General features: G+C 42.5%; 1 long non-coding RNA gene across 2 annotated transcripts in view; it reads left to right on the top strand.

The window, feature by feature from the left end:
- LOC123131278 (uncharacterized) overlaps nucleotides 1–2016 on the top strand; it is an 8020-nt gene extending 6004 nt beyond the window's left edge. Inside the window, exons 1-2 of one of the 2 annotated variants that reach the window (XR_006464129.1) lie at nucleotides 1375–1616; nucleotides 1730–2016. This is a non-coding gene — a long non-coding RNA (uncharacterized lncRNA). Of the gene's footprint in view, nucleotides 1–1374; nucleotides 1617–1729 lie in introns of those variants that run through there. The other variant, XR_006464128.1, reaches the window with a different exon arrangement.
- The last annotated feature ends 3790 nt before the right edge of the window (nucleotides 2017–5806 follow it).

The following is a 5806-nucleotide window of genomic DNA, read 5'->3' as shown; positions in this document are numbered from 1 at the left end:
ACCACGATCACCCACATTTTCCACCATTCAAGTTAATCTTTGCAATCCAAACGTTCTCCTCAATGGCCTGCTTGACGCTTCAATGCCTTCTTTGTTGGGCATCAAAGATAAGGGCTGTCAATCAGTTTTGAGCTTTCAGGGTTCCTCTGCCTCCCACCGGTGCCGGCGCCGGTCCGCCTCGTCTCTGGTGGCCTTAGGGTTATGGGAGCGCGGCGGATCCCGGCCCTTGCCTGTGGGAGGGCTCCGTTTTTAGATGTGCCTTCACGATTTGTTAGGATTTGTGTTCGGCTCGGAAAGGCGAGACGGCGGCGGCTCATTGAAGATGGAATAAGGTACTCTCACCTAGCCCCCGTTTCGGTGGTGCGTTTAGCATCGTCGGTGGGCGTGTGTCTCCGGCAGATTTGTCCTTGGTGGATTTGCTTGGATCTGTTCGTCTACGATTCGTGTGTTTTCAGGTTGGATCTTTCCGATTTACGCTACTCTTCATCTACGACGGTTGCTATTCTGGTGCGCTGGTCCTATGGGGCCTTAGCATGACGACTTTCCGACTTTCTACTACAACAAGTTTTGCCCGGCTCCGGTGATGGAGGGGCGATGACGACGGCGCGCCTTCGGCTCGCTTCAGTGCTTGTAGTCGTCGCTAGGTGATGTATGGATCTGGATGTAATTTTTATTATTTCTGGTGTTTGTTGTACCGCCATCTTCGAAGATGAATAGATGGGATGTTTTCCCGCAATAAATAAATAAATAAATCGGTTTTGAGCTTTGCAGCCACGGTGATTTTCAAAATGATGTTGTCTCTCCATTGCCAAAGACAATGGCAGTGCAAGCTTAAAATAGGTCCATGTTCGCGCTATTGCACAGTTTTGCCCTTGTCGGCCCAAAATTTTAACCACTTCTTCCATTTCAACCATGGCCATCTCAACCGCAAAGCCCTCGAAACTTTTCAAGGTCAAGGTTAAGAATCCCCAACGCCCACGATTGGTGGAGAGACGGACGGTCTCCTAATTAATCCTGTAAAACTTCTTTCATATTACTGTACATCGGACAGCACACCACCACATCCGCGCACATGTGCAACATTTTCTTGGCAGACTTGGCTAACTTGTGCCGAGATGGTTATGCCAGACTGGAGGCTAGCTAGGTGGTGTGCCTTGCCCGCAGAGCTACAAGATACTGATTCCTCCTTTCATATGCTACAAGATACTGACTCCTCCATTCATATCCTACAAGATACTGATTCCTCCTCTCCGGGCTACGGTTGATTGATAATCAAACCCCATTGCCTAACTAGGCACTAGCAGCCGTTAATCTCTTTGATGCCACATGCACGGATGTATATCCAATTTGCTATATATACACCCCGGCCGAGTTGTGTCTGCACAGAGCACCACATAGGCAGAGAATCACGCAATCAAACCAAAGTGAGAGACCAAGAGAGATGGCGTCCAAGGCATTCCCTGCTCTGGTCCTTCTGGCGCTCGTCTGCGGCCAGCTTGTGGTCGACGGCCATGCCCAGCCCTACACCGGCGGCGGCCGCATCAGGGGAGGAGGATCTGCTCCCGGAATGCAGCCACCGACTTACCCCACTGCACATGCCCACTCCTCCACCATTGGTAATCTACCTCTGTTGTTTCTCCGTTTGCTTGCCATTGATAAACCATTTCATTTTCCTGTCATTTCCCTGGTTCTGACTGTTGTTTGTTTGCATGGTCTGTGAATATGGCAGGAGAAAACGATGGAGGTGGAAGGCCTTCAACCGTGGAAGAAGACAAGGCCTTCATGGTCAACAGCCTGCCGGCGCACGACCGCCCGCTGCCTGTCCCGCCTTCCGCTCACTAGTCCGTCGAGGCAACGCAGTCGAGCTTGAGATCAGCGGCCCAGTGGCCAGCACTAATAATAGGAATTAATTTGTGTGAAGTTGTCCTGTGGTGACTCTGTTTCTGTCATCAGGGGTGTAAAAGCAGAGTACACCGAACTACTAATAAAAGTACTGTTGAGAAAGTTGGGACTTCACAGTGGTTTCAAGAGAACATATATAAGTTTGTTCCGAAATTCCGTTTACATCTTACCATTAACATAATATGGATGTATCTAAATCGTGCATGAACGTTTTCGGTCTTGCACTGTTGTAATTAAAACTGTACATGGTTGAAACTACGACGACGTCTCGAACGAAACGATCCTAATCACTTGTCCTTGAGTTAGGTAAAGACTGCAAGCATATCGCAAAAAAAAGAACCGATATATACATCCCGGTTCCTCACTTTTGACCAGATACCGCAACCATCGATCTGTATCTAGAGGCAGAAATACAGCAGTACGTTATGTAAATAAACTAGTATTAGAGACATGTCGTGCGATAGTTTGCGTATTTTCTGTGCTGATCCATTTTAGCTAAGAATCATCATGTGAACATCGTAAATCTTTACATTTTGTGTACAGGCAGACAAGTTCTCAAGGAAAGACATACAATCTTAGTCATTTCTTATTATCAAAGTAGTAATTTAACGACTACTGAAACCATTGACGTAACAAGAAGTTGTTTTCACACGCCGAAAAAAAAACAAGAAGTTGTTTTCAACATGTCGCAAGGTTTTTCCGGAAGGTCCCACTAGCCTTCATAAAGTAGGAAAATATTGGGTATGATAGTTGTTGAAAAGAAAAGAATGGCAGCTCTGTTATGACAGTATACAAGATGGTGTAGCAGACCAAATTGCAAAAAATAAGGCCCTTTTTGATTAAGATATTTTTATGTGAATTTTGCAGAATTTCAACCCATATGGTTTTTAACATGTCATCGCAGTCTAGATACTAAGGTTATGCTTCAAATCGGAGAATTCCAATCCCAAGTTCAGAATAATCAATAAATGTAAACAGTATTTTGGTTTGATCGGGTGAGATGCCGTTACTTTGTTTTTCTAGCCATGTGTTCATGCGGTCCACCTGTGCTTTGAATTTTGTTTCCAAGAGAAAACGCAGACCTGCCCATTTGTTATCTTGATAGAGAGGGGATTCTCTAACTTCTACTTATATGCAACCCTGGTCTGTACATAGTACACAATAAACAAAAAAACTATGTATAGAGTAAAAAATGTGTCAAACAAATTAAGTTTACAGTATGGTTTGATCCAATATAATCTAATCAACAGCTGCATCCTCCAAATAGCATACAGTAAAAGTAGAAGACCTGTGGTAAAAAAAACTTAAAATGATGTAAAGAACTGAATGTACATAAACCATCTAGAAACAGCAGCGGCAATAACATCAGTACCAGGTCTGATAATTGCAATCGGTCACTAAAATAACATCAGTACCATGTAACTAATACTGAATACAATGATCACCAAGAGATACAGGACAATTGTTTTCACTAGTGAGTATATAATGTAGCAAGGGACACTCCAAACAGCCAGAGTGTTACTGAAAAGGCTTTCGCCCTGCTTTATAAATAAAACAACCACCGAGCACAAAGGTATCAAGGTTCCAACCACACAACACACACACACAGCCACCGCAAGCAGGTCCGACAAACACACACACAGACGAAACCCAGGTTCAACAGAGTGTTCACCCCAGTGAGCTCTTCAACAAACATTTAGGCCAAGAATTGTAACCCGGTACATTATTTGCCCTAGTGGATATGTTGGGCATGCTATCAGAAAGGTGGTGGTGAGCCGCCTGGCCCAGGAAACCTTGGAGCAGGCAGAAACAACAGAGGTAGAAACTGCACAGAAACATTCTTCAGTTGCAGAGAATCAGAGATATCTGATTCAAACAGAGAGAAAAAAAACTTCGAGCAAAGAAAGCTAAACCACTAATGTACACCTCGCCACTTATACTATCTGGATGAATTGTTTCTTCTTTTCCTTTTGAGATGTTAACTTAACAAACTGATGATTCCGGTGGAAAAAAATTGTGAATTCTCAATTTCCATTTGCTAACTGAGGATTCAACTTACCAGGATACAAAGAAGCCACCAAAGCCAGCCCCACAATAAGCAGAGCGAGTACCACCCAGAAATCGAGGGCCTCCCAAACCTGGTCCTCCAGGCCCATGAGGATCCATTCCACTACAGTTTCATATGAACTCAATCAATACACAATTTTTTCCCCAGAGAATATGCAAGACTTGATGCGACAGTACAAAGAAGAATCAGAAAAACTAAAAATGGGCTTTAGCCATTAACTTGCAAACAAGAATCAGAAAATTTTAAATGTGTCTTCCTCCAGGCCATAACACCAGCATGTTACATGTCCCTCATGTCTTGCAAATTACCATGAAGGTCATTCAGTGTAGTCACATAAGACACAATGTTCTTTCATGTGAAGTCTTGCACATACAAAATTCAGGAGGCAGTTCCATGTTTATGTTGTGTTAGATTTCCATATTTATCTTGTGTTATGGATCTATTTCGTTAGAAAAAAAACTGCAACTCCTAGTAGCATGCGTTTAATGATGTGCAGGCTGCAATGTTGGTCGACTCATCTGAAAAATACACTGGTTACTAAACCTTGTTCAGATGGTTTTGGACACAACTAGGTTACTACCAGTGTCAGTAGCCTGCCTGTATAGAACAGCTTCTACATTGTATAGAACCACCCAAAGTGTCTTCTGCCCCTGTGGACTTAACCAACCTTAGGTTTCTTCCTCCTGGGCAAGTTTTCATTGCGTGTTTCAGTTCGATATTAGCAAGAGAAAAACAAGGCATGTTTCTGCATTTTTTTCTACTCTGGTCGATAACAATCTGTGAACTATTAGTTTGTATTTGATTTCACATGCCGGCTTGTAAAAGTCACCAACAAGGTGCAACGTAGACTAGAGTCCTGAAAACGACATTCAGGTACTGAAATAACATCAGTGTCAGGTAACTAGGTAAGGCTGCATACAATGACCTGCGAGAGAAATATAACTAGGTGAAGAATGCATAGATGTACAGTAAGAACTAGTGCCTGTGCAACTACTACTCTGCAATGTTCGAACTACTATGCATCCTCAGCTTACTCTTACAGAACATTTGAGTTCAATGTGATTGGTTACAGATCGTTGAAAAATAGAGGATGTAAACTTGCACCAAACATCACCCAATACAGTTTAAGGTGAAGAGGCTTCTTGATCCATCGCCAGTTACACGTACCAGATCAATTAATCTGGATGATGGAACTTACTTTTACACCTTACTTCTAAATTCTAAAGTAATCTACAGCTGTATTGCCACACAACAGGCCTGTGCTCTCCTGCTCGAGACATGAACAAAAAATTATGGAACCTGGGCCTGACAATGACCAACATTTCTTGTGCTTATCCGTACAGGTTTTGCTTCTTCAACTTATGTTCAGATTGTGCATCACAAGAAGCACCAATCCTTAAATGTATAGCAGGATATAGGAAATAGTAAGAGGTCATTCCAAACAACATAATAGAAAAATAGTGTCCTGATGAAAGCACAAAATGGTATCCATAGATTTTTCAGATTACGGTACCAGTAATTCCTAGAAAATACTAAATCTCCTTGATTGAGACAAAGATAACCAGCTTAAAGTCTCCATAAGCTCTACCTGACCAGATGCAATGGATGCATGAAAAACAATGAATTACGAGAGAACATTTCATTGAGTAGTCGACTATGGTAAACTATTTAATTTAACTACTAGTACTCCAAGGTCTTCTAAAATATCAGATGCGGCATGCAAGTCAACAAATAATCTGCCTATGTTCATCATTAGTTTCAATGAAATGTAGAAACAGACTACCATGTTCTTACTATTGACTATTAAGAAGACCACTAGATAGAAATGGTAATGTC

Source organism: Triticum aestivum, chromosome 6A (genome assembly GCF_018294505.1).
Source record: "Triticum aestivum cultivar Chinese Spring chromosome 6A, IWGSC CS RefSeq v2.1, whole genome shotgun sequence".
NCBI lineage: Eukaryota > Viridiplantae > Streptophyta > Magnoliopsida > Poales > Poaceae > Triticum > Triticum aestivum.
The sequence above is the reverse complement of the archived record's forward strand: the minus strand, read 5'-3'. Positions and strand labels throughout refer to the sequence as shown.